Source organism: Triturus cristatus, chromosome 5_2 (genome assembly GCF_964204655.1).
Source record: "Triturus cristatus chromosome 5_2, aTriCri1.1, whole genome shotgun sequence".
Classification (NCBI taxonomy): Eukaryota; Metazoa; Chordata; class Amphibia; order Caudata; family Salamandridae; genus Triturus; species Triturus cristatus.
The window spans coordinates 205,832,209-205,852,275 of record NC_140588.1 but is presented as its reverse complement, the minus strand read 5'-3'; the positions used below and the strand labels follow the sequence as shown (position 1 = coordinate 205,852,275).

Sequence of the window (20,067 nt, the reverse complement as noted above, 5' to 3'; positions counted from 1 at the left end):
ATCATACAGCAGAGGATCTAAGGTGGACGGTCCTCGACCAACCTTACATTCCTTCACATACTTCTGACATCACCAACTTCTTGTTTTCAAGAGAACAAAGATGGGTGTACAGGTTACACTGTGACACTCAATGATGAGATTCCATGGACCTCTCTGAAAAGAAATGATAGCGATCCCCTCAAAACATAATTTAAAATTAAGTTGAGGTTCCACCATTGAGTCTAGGAAAAGTTAATCTCTGACCTTTCCAGCACAGACAGATACCACCTACTGTTTTAACGAAAGGAGTGGAAATGAAACTTGCAGCAAGTTAATAACACTATGGCAGTCTGAGACGAAGCCTGTCCAAGCCTCTATAAAGGCCTGTTGACATTACAGACAAAACGTGCATTGTTATTCAATGCACCTCATGCATCCCCTTTCTGATTACATATACTATTCAGCCTTAACACATTGGTTAACACTGTGTGCAACGCTGACGAGGCACTCCTAGAAATAGATTACATATTTCAGGGAATATGTTGAAAAAAACTACCTTTCCCAGTGTTCTTTGTCGCAGCTGAGACTCAGTTGTGACATCACAGGAACAGCGACTTGTTGACTCTAGGAAAATTCTCAAGTGCGTAGGTTAAAAGATGCTGAACGCAGTGCTGCCTTCCCCTTACGCCTGCAGACTACCACGTCTGGATTTCCGATTGAGAGGTATGTGGTACTAAACTTAACTGTTTCATAAAGTTTTCCTAGATGAATTCAAGATCCTGTAAGGAGGACTAGAAACTGTCTGGAAAAAAGGCTGCCCCTTCACCCCTTTCCCCCTGTTTCAAAATAGTTTTGTAATAGTTTTTCCATGTCTCTGATCGGCTTTCATAAATCACACCGGCAGATACCATGAAGGTCGTTTTTTTTATTTTGCCGACCTCATGATACACGCGCACTTGTATCCTAGCTTAATTTCTGGTAAAAGGCTGCCCCTCGCTCTGGTAAAAGGCTGCCTCTCTCTGGTAAAAGGCTGCCTCTCTCTCTCTCTCTCTCTCTCCCTGTTTTCAAACAGTTCTCCATGACTCCATGCTCAGCTTTTATAAACCACAACTACAGGTACCATGAAGGTCTTTTCCCAATTTTGTCTACCTCACAACATACGTGTACCTTGAAGGTCGTTTCCTAATTTTGCCGGCCTCACGATATACAAGTACATGTATCCTAGCTTTACTGAACCAAAACACAACTGGATGTTTGAAAGGGGCATAAGATCGGTGACAATAGTTTAGTCTTCTCACTGACCCTGACCCTTTTGGTCACCGGCATCCAAATGGACATCTTGTTTTAGGCTTCACCAACGTGAATTTGTATTGATAAATTCTCCTCACCTTGCTTACGATCCATAATAGGACACAGCAATAATAAGGGACTTCACATTAATACTTGCTCGTTCTTCCTGATACAGTTCATTTATTGTTCCATGTTACTATGTACGAGGATGATTAATGAATATATTGCACATTTTCATATTCCTTCCTCCCCTCTTCCCCCATCTCTTTCAGAGCGGTGCCCCCTCCCTGAGCTGCATACCAGGTTAAGGTATGGCCCTTCCCCTGCAATGTATGGGTAAGATTTAAAAAGACACAGGGCCATACTTCCAAGGAGCTATCGCCGAATTAACGGCACTTCATCGCAGCCAAATCCGTGATAAATTTACCTCCCCATTCACAAGATGGTGCCAGCCACAGCACCAGTTCACCTGCGATAGCAGCTGCAAAAAAACATCGCCACAGAGGCCCCACTCAACTATCGCTAATGAGATGCAGAGTGGCCGTTCCCATGCCAAAAGCCGCGACAACATCACACCTCAACATTCTCAATGACCAGACAGAACTGCGATAAAAACACAAAACAGGCGATAAGGTGTGTTAGCACCAGAAAATCTACACCTGCTCTGACCTGGTGTAAAGACGCACGGCAGCCTGCCCAACAAAAGGGAGCACAGCCCAGGGCCACATTGGAAGGCCAACAGATGCCATGAAGCCACCCATCATGCGGCCCGGACCGCCAAGAGGGCCACAACACTTACCGACACCACCCCCAGGACCACCCCTCCCTGGCACCCCCCGACCAAAGACATGCCACATCAGCTACACCTAAACATGTACAAAATAATCCGCCTGACGTCGCACAATCACAACTGGTGACATGCATATGTCGACACAGAAATGAGCAGCACACATTCACTTCCGAAGCAACAAATGCAACTTTATTAAAATAAACACTGAAATTAAATGAAGACACATGGCCGCTCCCCTCGGGACAATCCGTAGATCCCAGCCTGCAAGCCAAAAAACATGATGAGAAAGTGTGTCCTCCGCACATAAAAGGACAGAGAGAGAGCGAAGAGGAGAGAGAGAAAGAGAGGGGGAGAGAGAGAGAAGAAGAGAGGGGGAGAGAGAGAGAAGAAGAGAGGGGGAGAGAGAGAGAGAGAGAGAAGAAGAGAGGGGGAGAGAGAGAAGTAGAGATGGGGAGAGAGAGAAGAAAAAAGAGGGGGAGAGAGAGAGAGAGAGCGAGAGAAGAAGAGAGGGAGAGAGAGAGAGAGAGAGAAGAAGAGAGCGGGAGAGAGAGAGAGGGTGAGAGAGAAAGAGTGCCGCCCCTGTGCACCCAGGCCACACTGCTCACCTGCTGCCACTGGTGTGTCTCCAACCACGTGCCAGTATGTATCACAGTTCACCAGGTCACACATCTGAGTCAGAGGCGTCAGCTGAAACAGAGTCCAGATACATGACTGGCACAGTACACACACCTGCACAAGACAAAATTGCCTGCCCGCCCATGCACACCCAGGCAGAGGCACCCCAACCCCTCCTGCCGCCCATCGGAGCATGACCGCCCATGCATACCCAGGCTGCACTGCTCACCTTCCGCCACCGGCACATAGACAGGATGTCCCACCACGTGCGACTGCAAGCCACAAGCCCAGGGCCCGCGGACATGGCACTCTCCACACCATGCAGCCACACTCCGCAGGCCAACAGGTCTCACGTTTTGTGCTGGGTCTTCATTACTCAATGGCAGAGGACATACCAGTGCACCCGGCACCATCGCAGGCTGCACACCTGCTCAGCCCAATGGATGCCACTAAGTCTGGGATCCCTGAAGTGACACCACATGGCAGTAGGCCCGTGCAGCCCGCTGGCTCTGGCCTACACTGCGGTCTAGCAGGGCACACTAAACCTGAGCTGTCCAGACCACCGTGATGGGGCATCATTGCAGGCTGCACACCCGCCCAGCAGCTTAAGGTGCCACTGACTCAGTGCACCCAAAGTCACCGTCCTGTGGTGGGGTGCCTGTGCAGGCCGCAGTGCTCCAGGTGCCACTAACCCTGTGCAACCGCAGTCAGTGCCACGTGGTGGCAGGCCCTTGATGGCCGCAAGGCCTCGGGTGAAACTAACCCTGTGCAACCCCAGTCAGCGCCATGTGGTGGCAAGCCCGTGATGACTGCAAGGTAACGGGTGCCACTAACCCTGTGCAACCCCAGTCAGCGCCACGTGGTGGCAGGCCCGTGACGGCCACAAGGCCTTGGGTGCCACTAACCCTGTGCAACCCCAGTCAGCGCCACGTGGTGGCAGGCCTGTGACGGCCGCAAGGCCTCGGGTGCCACTAACCCTGTGTGTAACTACTCATGAGCCCGTTATGATTGAGAACTGTGGAGCGTCCGTCATCCAGTCACCACAGGCAGAGGGGAATGTGACGTCGTCGGCCCCTTATGTTGGCGGAATCACATGGCCTGTGATGCCTGTGCCAGATGGGTGTGGTGGGTGTGCAAACCTGCCCTCACGCAGTGGCCATGACATGCTGACGACTGGACCAGTGACCTGCACACCACCGGCGAGTATGCCTGCGATGGGTAGCAATGATGGCCCCCCTCAGTGCGTCATCTGAGTGGTCTGGCCTGCCGTATGCTGGACCAGCGCAGGGCTTGCCACAATGATTCATGGGCTCAGGGCATGGCCCAGTCCATGTCCGGACAAGGAAGTGACTGATGCGTGTGTCCCTGTTGTAGTGTTCATGGGACCAGGTACACAAAATGCAATGTCGCACACTCTGACTTACATCCCACAGGATGAACATCATTGATGCAAGGAAAGGCATTGTCCCCATAGTCATCCACACATCCATACCTGAATGATGTAAGACATGTCACAGCAGTGCATCACTGGATGTTTATTTGCACATCCAGTGCAGTTCTGCAGCTGGAGCGGTACAGGGCAATGCCGAGCACACTACACAATATGGGCCCGTGGAGGGCCAGCCAGAGTCCATCCGAGGATGATATGTACTGCGGAAGAGGAAGGGTACAGTCCGCAGTATGTCCGCCGTGTCATCGGTCGTCGAACAGGATGTGGCAGTCCATGTTGCTGTCCAAGGTGAGTGCATTGGAGTTTATCAGGGGTCAGTGGAAGGTCATGAGGCTATGTCCGGCACCAAGCAGAAACAGGCAAGGTGGCGGAAATGAATGCTAGTGCCTCCTGATCACAAACCAATCCACGTCCTCATACTCGTGTTTGCCCTGCCACCCCTGTGGGTGTTGCAGTACCGGCTGCAGCACTGTGTGCCACTGACACATCAGGGGCTGGAGGGGGATTGTCGGCAGCCCTGTGTGCCACTGACACATCAGGTGCCTGAGTGGATATGTCTGCCGCATTGTGAGGCACTGACACACCAGGGGGTGCGGATGTGGATGATGTGGGGGCAGCAGCATTCATCAGCGCCACTCCTTGTGGTGGCAATGCCATGATGGAGGTCTGCAGGGCATCATAGATCCCAGCTACATTTCGATGATGTGCAGCGGTGGCTACCATCCTTTCAATCTCCATCCGCTCCATGTACTCCATGAGCCTCCGCATGTGTGCCAGCCCACGGCTGGTATCGCTGGAGCCACTCTGAGCGGACAGCTGTTCTACTCTCCGCGTCATGACTCCAGCGATGTCAGTCTGGGCTCATTGGAGACCATGGGGCGGACATATACACCCAAGGATGGCATCCAGTTTGGCAGCAATGAGTTCGAACCCCACCCGCACCTGCTCAGCCGTCTCCCTCTGGCCCTCCAGCACACGGCGTTTGAAGGCCATTTGTTGTTCCTAGGGGACTTGGGAGGGTGCCGGGGCTGTGGGTGCCTCCTGCTGGGTGGTTTGGGTTGTGGGTGGGGTATCATTGATGTAGCTGGGCTGTCCTGATCCTGGAGGTGAGTCGCAGATGAGGTCAATGATGTCTAGGAGGGCTTGTGCGTCGATGCTGGTGTTGTCGTCCTCGTCATCAGTGAAGAGTGGCTGGGACTGCTCTGCAGGAGGTGTTGGCGATGCCCCTGGGATGTGAAGGGGGGATGGTGTATTAAAATGTGTCCACATGTATGTAGCCGCATGGTACAGGTTGACATTCTGACAGCATGGCATTGTACATTGTGACAGTCTGTGGGTCTGTGCGAGGAGCCAGGGTCATTGTGGGTATGTTCCGTGCCCTGCTTAATTGTGCATGTGTGCCATCGTGCCCATCTCCACCCGTCCCCCAGTACCTGGTGGTCACTCACCCTGTTGAGGTTGTGTTGTGTCCTGTCGAGCAGTGTCCGGTCCCCCGACTGCAGCCACAGTATCCACACTGATGAATGTCGACACCAGCTCCTCCATGTCATCCAGCATCATTGGAGGTGATGAAGAGTTGTTGATGGTGTTCCATCATCTCCGTGACTATGATCCTGTTCGCCTGCGGACTGAACTTTGTCTTCCTCTTCTCCTTGTTCTTGCCCTTCCCTGTTCCCGATGTCCCGGGCTGGTCGTCCGGGGTGCTTGTGGGGTTTTGCTCGGTCTCTGCGCCTGCTCCGACTGCCTCCATGGTACTTGGGTTTACGTCAGTTTGTGTGTGGGTGTTTTTTATCCTTTTTATGGTGATTTTTTCAGCCTGCCAAGTGTGTGTTGCAGGCCTGGCGCTGCTTATCACTGATTTCCTCACCGCGCTTTGGCCCATCGCGTGTTTTTTGGTGTTGTGGTTTTTGGTTTTATCTCCATCGTGGTGGTTGTATTGTTCATGGTGTCGGCGGACTATCGCATGGTACCGCCTTGTTGTGAATTCCACGTTGACACTGGGCTATTTTCCTGAGATGTGCTGCAATATTGAAAGTTGCGCTACGCTACTCTTGCGGTAGTTATCACACGTTCTTGAGAATATCCCCCACAATGTTTTTATATATACACTAACATATGAAGTTAGGACACAGGGCAAGATGTAAGACCGTTTATTACCGGCGCAAAGGGGCATTTGGCCTGTTTGCGACTGCAACAAATTGTGGCACAAAGTACTAACCCTATTTTACAAGTCGCTAATCTTAATCTATTTGCGACTTGCAAAATAGGGTTACCGACTCGGTATTAGGAAGGGGCGTGCCAAGGGCATACCTCCCTAAAAGCAGGTACTGTTGTCATTTATGAGTGTTTTGCGACTGCATTTGTGGTTGCAAAACACTTGCAGTTTACCACCTACTTCAAGTAGGTGGTGAACCATTTGCAAACAGGAAGGGGTCCCCAGGGGACCCCTTTTCCTTTATGAATGGGTGCGCAAATATTTTTTAAGAGCAGGCAGTGGTCCCAGGGACCAATGCCTGCCCTTAAAAAATGTAACTGAAAAGTTTATTTTTTATTTTTGAAATGCATCCCATTTTCCTTTAAGAAAAACAGGCTGCATTAAAAAAAATCTGCTTTATTGACAAAGCAGTCCCATACAAGGGGGTCTGCTGACTCCAGCAGGCCACCATCCTTGGGAGTGCTAGCCATTCCCAATGGTGTCGCAAATTGTGACAGCCTCATTAATGTTCACGAGGCATGCAATTTCCGACCCCATTGGGAATCGCAAACAATGTCTGACACATTGTTGTACATTGAATTTTGCTACTTGAAAATTGCGTCTTGCAATATGTCGCAAATTGCGAGTCGCAAAATTCAATGGTCGTACATCTGGCCCACAATGTCTAAATAATTAGAAGCATTGTTTAATGCTTACAGATCAAAGTGAAGGAAGAATAGTGATATCCAGTACACTTACAAATGCTGTGTCTGATGCCCTATGTAATGAACTTATGATTTTGTTTTCATTAAGGTACTACCAGTGAATCACTTCACACATTATTATCCACAATTGTGGAAAAAATTTAAGAGCAAGCAGCAGCTTGCACTGGTCCTGACGAAAGCCACAACACCTCTAGTTATGGTCAACTGGCTAAAACATGTAGACCTATAAGTTTATTCACCAACTTGCAGGTATATGCTTCTCCTGCTAGTGCTTTGTTGTTTTTTAATATTGGCCCCAGGACATATTAATAAAGGTAGACTGCGTACCTGATAGCTAGTTTTAACCCACCCTTTTCACTTACATTCCTTTTTTGCCCTGCGTACCTCACCCAACCCACTTTGTTACTTGTCATTGTTGGATTCAGTATATTCAACTACTAGGAAACTAAAAAATCCCTGAGCCCCTCCCTCTCAGAGAGAGGGTTGTGGCCCGTGGCGGGACTAGGTTTTCCCGTCACAAGGAGAATCCCATTGATGAAGCATGCCACCTATGGTGGGTGGAGTATTTCGTCCTAAGAAAGGATTTCTTCCAGGGATAAATCAGGCCCATGCTGGATGATCTATACCTTTTTAGATGCCTTGGATGTGGGACTCATCCCCCTCTTAACCACCTTGTTAAAATGTTTCCCCACAAATTCCTTTATAAGATGCAACCAAGTGGGGTATTTCCTGGGACATTGGCGAGATCAGATTCTTGAAAGCCAGGGGAGCTTCTTTACTGGGGACTCCCTGTTATGCATATCCTTCTTCTCAGGGTGCATCTACTAATGGGCTTTTCTCATGCCATTCTTCTATGGTTCGTCCTTTTGCTGGTGATATTAGGCCTTTTTTGCCAAATCATTATTGCCAAATAGAAAATGAGAATTAATATTATGCTAAGTTTATTACAAGACCCTTCACTCTAACTCTCCTACAAAATGAGAAGACTGCTTTCCTTACTAAATTCAACTCAGCAGTGCGCCTGTCCACTTATTACTCGAGACCTAGGGTTTTGTTTTTTAGATGCTTAAAGTTACACAACTGGGCCCTGGATCTGCCGCACAAACACACTAACTTTTCTACACTGACCACCAAGAGAGTGTAAATAAACCTCATCATTCCTCTGAAATGACATATAAGGTGCAGAATGAAATTGCCAAAATCAGGGGAAACTTGTGGAGTCCACCTAGAAGCTCCTGTGACAAATAGTGACTCTTTCAGCCACTGCTGCAGGTGATAAACAATCCCAAACTTTGTCCAGTCCAGTTAAAGCTCCAATTAGGTTAGAAGCCTTGCTGAGAAAAAAAATGGTGGCAAGTGGCATATAACGTAAGGCAGGTTCTGCCAGGTCGGATCACAAGCCTCAATCCCGTGCCGCACCATTCCATGATGGCCAACGCAGCAAATGCTGCTTGTCTTCATTATGCTCTCACTTACTCGCTGTCTTCTCGTGCAATACTCATAAGACACTTTCCTCCTATGCTCTTTTCCTATTGCTTCCTCAGTTTCAGTGAATAGAACTGAAAGAGGCTGTGAAGGCAAGGGCTTGTGGCACAGTTAACTGTTTAGGCAAGCGGAATGAAAATAGCAGGAGAATATTAGGAGACCCCTGGGTGTAAGCAGCACTGACTTCTGAGCCTGCTGCTTCGATGCATCTATAGGGCACTGTTTTTGTCCCTAGCACACTCTTCCCATATAATACTATGCACACCCAGTGGCCTGTCCTACCTCTTGCCTCTCATCTTTATTCTGCTGTGGGCCACGGAACCCAGAGGTACTCCAGTAGGAAGGGAGAGTGACTAGGCATAGGTCAGGAGACAGCTGTAGCATTAATGGTGGCTGTGCGGGCAAAAAGCACCATGCTAAGGGGAGTCATCAGGAGCAAGAACCGTATCAGCATCCCTGCTCCCCACTCCACACCAAAGCTGATTCCACAGGGGACATGGCAATGATAACGGCAACAGCTCTAGCATGCCAAACTGGCTGCGACTGCAATCACCTGCTCCAACTGCAATCACCTGCTCCTGTTCCTCCTGCTACCTGCTCCTGCCTCCTGCCCTGCTCCTCTCTCTAAGTCACTTGCTTCCGCCTCTGCAGTACACAGGTCGAAACCCTCTGTTGTCTTTAGCTGTGGTCCAGCCTTCTTTTTAAAGAACTTAGGGGTACATTCACAAGAACCAGTGATAACTACCGCAAGAGTAGCTTAACGCAACTATCAACATCGCAGCCTTTCGCGGGAAAATTTCACCGAGCCAACCAAGTATTCACAACGCGGGGGTAGCATGCGATAGTCACCAGATAACACATCAAATATCAGCGTAAAAATCAACGCCACGCCACAAAAATGCAAAACACGAACGCAATAAATCATGTGATGAGGCCAATCACGGTACAAAAATCAGCAAAAAGCAGACACAAGCCTGCAAATCCCACACGTCTGGTGGGAAAATGCACTAGAAAAAAAAAAGAATTCAAACTGCGTAGCACCTCCGCACCAGGACTGAGTGCGGAGGACAAGCCGAACCCCACAAGCCCCACGGAGGGCCAGCCAGGAACTCCGTGTTCGGGGAAGGGCAAGGAGGAGAGGAAGACAGGGTTCAGTCCGCAGGAAGAACGGATCATCGTCACGGAGGTGACAGAACACCATCAACAACTGTTCAGCACCTCCACTGCGGCACTGGCAACCCAAACGGAAATATGGCAGGCCATCGTCACCAACGTCAATGCAGTTGGAGTGTCGAGGAGGTCAATGGAGGAGGTCATGAGGCGCTGGCATGAAGTACACAGCCAAACCAAACAGAAACTCGCGGCCAACAGGAAGGCAGCAACGGTGACAGGAGGTGGGAGTCCTGCGACACAGTAGGAGGTGGATGAGCTGGAGGAAATGGTGGCCACAGTCAGCAGTGTGGAGACGGTGGCAGGATTTGGGGCCCTGGACACAGCTCGATACGACCTGACCCAACAACAACAGGGTGAGTAACTACCAGGGACTGGGGGGACGGGGGGAGATGGGCACAATGGCACACATGCACAATTATGTGTAGAACACTGCACACCCACAATGAAAGTGGAAGATATCCCTGATAGCCTTGGCACACTGCAGCACACATAGAAAAAACAAGTAGGCCCCCGTCCACAAAGTGCACAAAGGGGCCCCCCTCCTCATCACCAATATCACAACCGACCCATGCACATGTGCTGAATCCAGCAACGCAGCAGCTCTGTGACCCACACTGACTATGCAAGTGACACTGCATGCCCGATAGCATGGCAGCAGTCAAAAAACCTGAAATGTCCCACGATTCGACATGGAGGTGGCCCAGTGCTGATCACATCCGCAACGGAGCAGGTCACACTCTGACATATCAGGCCACAAAATCTGTCCGAGAGCACATATGACCCAAGTCATAAACAAATCAGCCCCCAAAAAGCACACAATTCAAAGGCACCCCACCTCAAAGGGAGAAGGCTACACGAAATCAGAACTGCAGGTGCAACTCTCCCACAATGCAGCACATACACATAGCAAGCACAGAACATCAGCAATGACGGCAATGTGGCACAAAGTGCAACACCAACACCACAGGACAGGGCTTGCAACAGGTTCCGCACATGCGTGGTAACCGTCCACACACATCTGGCATTGCCTGACACTGTGTGGGTAATACCACACATCCGTCATGTAGTCGAAAAACACACTGACTCCACCAAAACAGTCACAATGTACCCTGGCATGCAGTCTGAATGGAAACAGCTGCAAATCTTCAACATACATGTGTAACTCTGTTAACCTGCATCTCCCCTTTACATTGCAGAGGGACATACAACACCTCCTGCAGAGCACACCACACTTCTCATCATTGATGATGAAAAAGACAACCTGCACACATGTCAAGACACCCTCCAACGGATAATGGACAGCTTCTGCACCCCATCCCCAGGAGCAGGGCAGGCCAGCTGCCCTGAGGTGACCCCACCACCTGCACAGACCACACAGCAGGCAATGCACACCACCACAGCTGTCTCCCAGGACCCCCCCAACCAATACATGGAGTTCCAACAGTGTGTGTGGGCTTGCCAGATGGAGTTGGCTGAACAGCTGCGGGTGGGTTTCGAGCTCGTGGCAGCCAAACTCGATGCCATACGTGGGTGTCTGAGTCCCATCAGGGACCGTTTACAGTCCCTATCGGACAGCCCCTGTACGCATCATTCTCCACCACAGACCTTGGCTAACCTCGCTGGGGCCATTAACTGAATACAAGTACTGTCTGGTCAGACAGACACCAGCGATGACAGCACAGAGTTGGCACAGATGCGGAGGTCAATGGAGACCATGGAGCAGATGCTGGCTGTAAGTATGGCTGCCACGGCTGGAAACCAGCGAGTATTAGCTGGGAACTTCAATGCCCTGCGGTTCCTCTACTTGCCAGTGCTGCCACTGAGCCTGTCCCAGATGACTAACGCGGGAACATCTACACACACATCTCCGACCCCTGACGTGTCAGTAGCAGACAGTGATGCTGCCCCATCACCTCCGTAGTCTGATGTGTCAGTGGCACACAGTGATACAGCTATCACCCCGCCACACACACCGGACACAGAACCCGTATCAGGGGAGTAAGATGGGGATGGTAATTACTGTGTGCGGAAGGAGGCAGTAGCATCCATCACCTCCAAAAGGCCTGTCCCTGCCTGGTTGTGCCCTATGCATCATGCCCTGGGAGAATACCTCCCACTGACCCCTGGAACATTCTGTGACATTCCCCCGGACCCCAACACAGACTGCCATATCTTCACTGCTGGACAATTACACAGCAATCCTGCTGCGGACGCCACTCCCCCTCTTCCTAATCACTTTTCAATCCCCAAAGGACTCTGGTTAGCCCACCACTGGGCTTCCATGTAATGTGGGCTTGGATGGCCATGTACAGCTCCAGCTCCGTTAATCACCTGAATGTGAATAAAACATTCTAAATCACACAGATGTGTCATGACTATGTTCACTCACGTATGGAAGTATGGCTGGATGTAGGGACAATGATTGTACATGAGGGTACACCCTGGTAACTGACATCTATGCGCATATGTATCCCTGAGACACATTGCCAATTGGATGACTGTGAACGTGAGTACTAGCTGTGTCCCCATTGCACAATAACAACAATCTCACAACCCCCCAACGTAGGCACACGTCCATATATTGAATAGGGCTGTGTGTAGGAATGACCGAATCGGTAGCAGGCCAGGAGTGGTGTCCTTCATCACATGTGACAACAGAACTTCACGTCGCATACCTACTCACACACATCTGTGTAGACACATTCTGTTGTGATATATGACATTGCTCCACATGGTCAGAGATTGGACACCATGCTCACATTGCTGAAGACACGTAAGTGCACAGGTTGGCCAGCAACTATCCCAAAACAATGTCTGGCTCACAGAGGTGGAGCTTGCAAAAGGGAGCCACCCCCATTGCACATGTGTCAGTCAGTTCCTCCCTGTGTAGGGACGATGATCATTGTGGCACACAAGTGGACAATCTAATCATCACACATCACAGTTAGACACCAATGGAGTGGCATAGACTTTATTGGCATGTGCGTGTCAGTACAGATGAGGCTTCGGCCACAACAGGCATGGACAAGCTTAAGACACTTACACACAGCATGGGAGCATGTCGAGGTTCAGAAAATGGTGAGTGAAAAATGGGGAACAAATATTACGGATGGCAACGGTCTCAGTCCACTTTGCCTTGCTGGACGAGTCATGTGTGTTTTGGTGTCTGCCCATTGCCCTGTGTGAGGGGGCATGACTCCCATGGGATCTGTATAGTGCTCTGCCACTGGAGTGCACCGATTGTCTGCTCTGCTGACAGTGATCAGGTGAAAGGGTCCGAGAGGTTCACATGTCGTGCTACAGTGCCATGTGTGTACTCTCCCCCAGCAGTGTGTCCGAATTGGTAACGTTGCCAAACGACGCTGTGTTGCTCCGACCATGGACCTGCATCACCTTGCACAGGTGTTTGTACACAAGCATAGTTCCACGCACATGCATCCAGAGTCCTGACGAAGGCAGACATATCCTTTGTTGTGGTGGGATATGTGAGCATTCCCCACGATGCAACAAGTTGTTGGGACCTGTGCTGTTGGTGACAATCTGATGTGGCTGCAGGAACATAGTTACTCATCCATGAATGCCCGTGCAGCTTCATGTGCAATGTGTTCCAATAGTACGTCGTTGTTGTATTCAAGGAATACCAGGGTGAGCCAATCCATTAACTGGTCCGGGCAGGTGTGCTAAGCCCATGCCATTTCACCAATCCGCAATACAGCCCAATAGGGGAGCGCCTCGATGTGGTCTTTGCACATGAGGAATTGTGCAATCTCCCATGCGCAACTGCCAATACATGCGCAGTATGTCAAGGCATCCCATGCACGGCTGTTTCGGTTACACTCCTGTTCGTGATCCAACAGGGGGCGCAGACATAATTCATAATCCAATTAATCTATGGTTGTGTTGGATAGGCAGACTTCCATGGGACACTCGAAGGTGCATGTTTGGCAGTGGAACCAGGGCTGGACGCAGGTGAAGTAGGCCAGGCGAAATCTCAGCCGGTAACCGATCCGCAGCACTGCCAGTGGCACTGCGCTCAGTAAATGCAGCATACGTGCACGGTACTGTTCCATGTGACGAGGGTTGTGCATGTGCCTGGGATGGCCTGCCATTGCATTGGTGCGTCTCGTGGAACCTGCTGGACTGCGGCAGTTGTGTGGAGGATATGCCACAGCTCTGAGCAATGATTTGAATGTGTGTGCAACGTTGGGGAGAATGAGTTGCTGTTTCACTGAGTGTCAAGGGCATCCCATGCGGGGGTACCTCATGCAGGGGCTTCTGTGTGTGAGGTGTGGATAAGTCGGATAGTTCATTGGCGCAATGCATGGTGTGGAAGTCGTCCCCTTCTGCCGTGGCATCTCTCTCAGGGTGTTCCAGCCACGTTCTGGACCAAGGTCAGAGGTGCAGGTGCCCTCCCGCCCTCTGCATTGGAACAATGGAGCTTTCATCCCTGATGTTTGTCTGACTGCTACTTGCGTTTTCGGAATGTAATGTGGCTTTGGTGCTGGGATTGGGACAAGGCCTTGGGCTCATGGTGCACGGATGGCGATACACACACACATGTTGGCATGTGGAGCCAGGTGCCCGAGAGGCCTTGCGCTGCTTGTGCAATCTCACTCCGTCTCTCTTCCTCGCTCTCTCCATCTCTTTCCTTTGTTGGGCGCATGGCACACCTTCTTCTCTTGCACACCTTCTTCTTGGATTTTGTCTTCCAGGCTGTGTCCTACAGATTTTCCAGTGCTGACCTGCTAGGACTCATCCGAATGGCTGTTTTGGCTTTTGTTTGAATGTTGTTTTGTTTTGGTGATTGCATTACTGTATGACTGATTCTCAATTTTCTGGCCACACATGTTGATTTTCCTGCTTGTGCGACATCAGGCTAAATATTTGTTTTGGGATTCGTGTTGTTGGTGTGAAGTTTCCTTGTCCGGGGCTGGGGGGTACCCGGGGGGGTGTTGGGGGCCTGGGGGTGGTGTCGGTGGGTGTTGTGGCCCTCTTGGGTGTCCGTGCTGCATGTTCAGTTGCTCGGGAGCATCTGTTGTTCTTCATGTGTGGCTATGGGCGGTGCTCCCTTGTCTGGTGCAGGTTGTGGTCCGAATTTGCACCAGGTCTGAGCAGGTGTTAAATTCCTGGTGCTTACGCGCCTTATCGCCTGTTTTGTGCTCCTATCGCAGATCTGTCTGGTCATTGAGAATGTTGCGGAGTGATGTTGTCGCTGCTTTTTGGTCGGGAACGCCTACTCTGCATCTCATTAGCGATAGTTGACAGGGTCATCTGTGGCGAGGTTTGTTGCGGATGCTAAGGCAAGGAAAGTGGTGCTGTTGGCTGTTTGCACCGGCTTGTGAAAGGGGTGGTAAATTTATCACAACTTTGGCTGTGCTAAAGTGCTGTTAAATCGGAGATAGATCCTTGTGAAAATCCCCCTTAGTACGTAATTACAAGGTGGAATATTAAGTGGTATGGCTGGGAGCCCTTACCATACATATTCTCACAATACACAGAGATGATCCCTGGTTCAACAACATTAATCCTTAGGTCAGTCCTGGTGGTGTGGCAGAGAGCAGTCAGACATTACTGGAGGAACATGTGTTAAGCAATTTAGAGTACCATTATGGTGCATAGGTAATTGAGACAGCTCGAATGAAATCTGACACCAATTTATAAAAATAGAGCTTATTTATTTGTAAATATAGACACTAAAACAAACTTTGTATCATACATACAACCGGAGTTGTGCATTTTTAAAGTGTTCAAAAATAGATCTAGTAAACCTTTCAAACAGATCCCATTGAAATGAATAAGGGAAAACACAAGTGACACTCGGACTCTTGCAGAGGTGACTTGGCTGTCCTTGGTACTGAAGGGATGAGCAGGAGCTGTCCATCTTGCTGCACGTGAAAAATTACACTCGGAGATGGAGTTCCGCTCTATCCACAGAAAGTAGAGGCCTCTGGGGTCCTAGGACTTGTATTTCTTTTACTTTGCTCAGTCACTCCGGGTGCAGAGGTAGCTATCAGCCATTAGTCACCGGAGCAGGTAGCGCCAAAGATGTTTTACCACACACTCGATGACTCCAACTTCAGGAAGCAGGAACACTGCAGCGGTGTCATTGTTGACATTGGTTGCTGTCGCTGTGAGTTGCTCTTGGGCTGGAGATGTCACTCAAGGGGATGATCTCCACGCCTTGGCTGCAGCAAACAGGAGTGGAGTACTGGTTACCAATCTGGGCTTGCAGAACACAGATTCTCTTAAGGCTCCCTCTTGACAGGTCCTGCAACTTGCTGGTTGCATGACCTGCCCCACCAATCCAAGCTTCGCTTTCTGGCAGCCACTGTTGCCCCTCTTGCTAGGAGCAACAAGCTTTTGCCATGGTCAAATACACAATTCCAGAATATGGTCTTTTCAGGGCTCTTAAGTGTCCTCTCGCTGTACTGCGTCAGAATCAACAGTTTTGTTGTCAGTGTCTACTTTGTGCCTCTTCTCGGGTTCAAAGTCAGAACTGAGATTCGGATGTCAGAGGAGCCCCTTAAATCCTAGTTTAGGGGGTGGTAAGGGTGTGAGTGACAGCGGCAAATGGGCTACTTGTCCTTGCTGGTAACCCCCCCTGAGGTGACAACATCCTGTGGGTGTAAGTCACCTTTCCACTCAGTGTCCTCCTAAAGGTGTGGCTAGTCTTTTGGAGGTATTCACCCTCACCGCCAGGACTGTTGCTAGCAATTCCTAGCAACCCACTAGGTGAGTTCGCAGCTGTAATCCCCTTGACCATGAGTGTTGAATTATTACTCACCATTAACATATGTTTTTAAATATTTTTTTAAAATATTTTAATTGCACACTTCTTTATTCTTTAGATTGCACACTTGGTCTAAATAGACACCATACGCTATAATAATTTAAGAGTTGATCTACCTTTAGCATCTGCAACCCTAATAGCGTAGTCTTTTCACTTTTACTATAATCCTTATTTATATTTAGAAGAGAATTGTTCAGATTGTTATCCGGTATTATACTTTTTCTCACCCTTGTCCGCAGGTAACGCACCTGAAGACGTGGTAGGTAGAATGCACCTCTCCACGTAGTGTAGATAGTTACCTCTGATCCTGAAGAAGTGCCTAGATCCTCCTGACACACGAGGCACGAACATGTTGATCTATAGAGTAGAGCTTCATGACTAGACACCTTCTCTAGTACACTAGCCACTCTACACCATTTTAATCGGGTAGTTTACCTTCCGAATAAACTATTGATAAGGACTAACTGACCCGTTTTAATTTCACTCCTTCACACATCTACACACATTAGGCCCCTCACCCCCATGCACCAACCGGCAGGAACAGAAGATCCCCGATAAAGAGCCCCGGTTCGGGTGCCCGTCAAGGATTGCAGCGCCGCCTTGACGAGGGGCAGAGCTCATATGATGAAGCATGACACCCAGCTTGCTGGGTGTGTGAGAGCTCTAGTTCAACCAATGGAATTTCCCTAGTCACTACCAGGCCTGTCTTGAGTTATCACAGTAGCCAGCCCATGCTACTTTATGGACCACTGATCACTTGCGGTGAAACCTTGCTTTACTTGGCTACTGTATGGATATGTATGTATAAACATGTTTATCCACACCTTTATTGTAATGCACTCTACCTCCTGGGCTTTGGAGGACAACTTTAAGAGTGACTTACTTAATTTAAGGCAGTGTTGTGGCTCTGCCTCACATGATGTGTGCAGAGTCACTCTCAAGCAGACAGGCTGCTCGTGCAGGGCTGCAATGACAGACCTGAAAACACACTTTTATTTGGGTTACACAGTGCTTTATCCCTGATGACCCTTTTACCACCCTTGCCCTGGCTACCACTGGTACAATATACTAGGTACTTATTAAGGGGCAAAGTATCTTGCTAATTAGGTGTACTAGTCAATAATACTTTTATTGGCTTTCGTTAAAAATCATAAAAGAGTGGGAAAACCACGTTTGTACATAATACATTGGAGAGACGTTTATAAAAGCTAAAGATAAAAACACAACAAGGTCCTATCCTCAGACAATCAGCAGCTATTTGGACTAAGAAACAATCTTAAAAAATATAATCAGTGTATTTGAAACATGTGCAAACCATTCGGTAGAAAATAATAAAAAATGTAGACTGTGCAATTAGTAAGTGTGCAAACAGTTCAATTCAAGGAAACTCATTTTAGATCGCTTTTTTGACCAGTTCTTTTGCTGCAATTTTCCGGAATTTTATAGCTCTGCAGGACAATTGGATTGACAAGCCTCCAAGGCATTTTATGACCGCCACTCTACATGTCCTTATTTGTTCTTTCCTTAAGTACTCTCAAAGGACAATTTTTTGAATTTCCAGTAATGAGGGGCAAATGTATAGTAAATGTAATAATGTCTCTTCACCCTGACCGCAAAGGCGGCATTCTTTTGTTGGCCAGGTATGCTTCCATTTTGGGGTCAAATCCTTCAAGGGGAATGACCCCAGCCGAAGCAGTGACAAATAATGTTTTTTTTGGTATGAAAGGTGTTCAGACAAGTACGTTTGAGGTTTCAGCGTCTGGTAAGATTGTTTCACTGCCCATGCATGATGTTTCTTTGAAAACACTTTTTTATTCATTAATAATGAGGTATGTTTAATTGCATTATTGACAACAGTTTTAAACCCGGAGTATGTGGTAATAGTGAGCCAGGCCTCCTCTAGCTGTAATGCCGAGAGAGATTCATATAATACTGTAAAAATAGAATTGTTTAGCCTGGCTTGATTTTTGATCTCTTCCCAACAATAATGTGCTAAGGTACTAATTCACATCACTTTTAGGAGAAAGAGAACGGGTGCTGGGGCTAGTTTAGTAAGTCCCAGTGTGGGAAACAGCCATTACAACGCGGCTTTTTCCCCTTATACAATTACATCGCAAGCGTTACCACACATGCGATGTAACAACGTGGTCATTACTATGCATTTTTTTTACATCGCATGTGCTTTTACCATGCATGCCTTTACAACGACTTTTGTTGTAAAGGCATGTGTGGTAAAAGCACATGTGATGTAAAAAAATATTGGCGATCCACCTCGTTGTGAGGAAACAAATGTTCTTCTGTTTCCTAACAACGATGTACACAGCCCCTCAGACCCGATGTGCAGCAGGAACCAGGAGGAGATAGAGGAACCAGAAGGAGAGAGAGGTAACGGGGATTGTGCCCGAGGTGGGGGTTAATTTTTTAGGGTAAAAGGAGGTCGGTGGGGGTTGTGTGTAGTGCCGGGTACTGTTTTAGGTTAGGGTGGGGGTGTTGTGCAGGGTCGTGTCTAAGGGTAGGGAGAGGACTGGGGGTAGGGGGAGAGTAGTGTAGGGAGTATTGTTTTAGGGTTTAGGGTAGTGGCAGGGGTCGTGCAGGGTAGTGTTTTAGTGTAGGCAGAGGAATGGGGGTCGGGGGAGGGTCGTGCAGAGGGTAGTGTTTTAGTGTGGGGAGAGTACTGGGTCAGGGGAGGGTCATGCAAGGATACTAAATTAGGGTTTAGGGTAGAACAGGGTAGTGTAACTTACCTTTGATACTTTCATCAAGAGCAAACCTTTACCACGCATGCCTTTGCATTGTATTGGCATGCGTGATAAAGGCATATTCGTGGTAAAAGTATGCGATGTAATAGTACATCGTGGTAAATGACAACACGTAGTAATACCCACGTTGTAATGACATGCGTGGTATTAGTACTCGTAGTACCGTGTCATATTTCCCAATGTACAATCAGTGTCAAAATCCAGCATTTAGAAGTCTAAAATGGGGCAAAAAGTGGGAGGAGCATCTGCAAGGAAGCCCAGTTTCCAACATTTGTCCCCAGATATTTTCTGTGATTTGGTGAGGGAACCTGGAACTATCTTATTATAAGATGTACTGGTTCAGCAAAGATCGTAGGGTGTGTTTTTTCCATTTGATGAGGAATCTAAATTTCAGACATATAATTAGACATTTCTGTGAGTTAGTACATGAATATTAGACAGAAATAGTTGGAAACGGTGAACAGAGATTCCCACTCGCTGTTTCCAGCTTGTTTTGCCCAAAGGTCATGCATTAACTCGGAAAACTTCCAAGTTATATGTAGTAATGTTAGATGCATCAGATGCAAAAAACACTGTGCTGAACCAGCGCAACTCACCTTGATATGGCCAAAATTAATCTTGTCACACTTTGTAGGCAACAGAAGGAAGATTGTATATTTTCAGTGCTCTATGGAACAAACATTAAACCTCCCTCTTATCATTTAAGGTTTGCTTTAAGCTTATTGTTTTCTCAAAACACTTTCCTGGGTTAAGTGTATCAATTTGTGAGTGTCAGAAAATCCTACTTAGGGTGTGAACTCTGAAAAAATGCTAAATG

The 20,067-nt window shown here is 48.6% G+C and overlaps 1 long non-coding RNA gene across 2 annotated transcripts in view; it reads left to right on the top strand.

Annotated features, from left to right (window-relative positions):
* The first annotated feature begins 613 nt into the window (after window positions 1-613).
* The window catches only part of LOC146822804 (uncharacterized), a 175,211-nt gene continuing 155,757 nt past the window's right edge, over window positions 614-20,067 (top strand). For both annotated transcript variants that reach the window (XR_014961835.1, XR_014961834.1), the window contains exon 1: window positions 614-702. This is a non-coding gene — a long non-coding RNA (uncharacterized LOC146822804). The remainder of the gene's footprint in view (window positions 703-20,067) is intronic.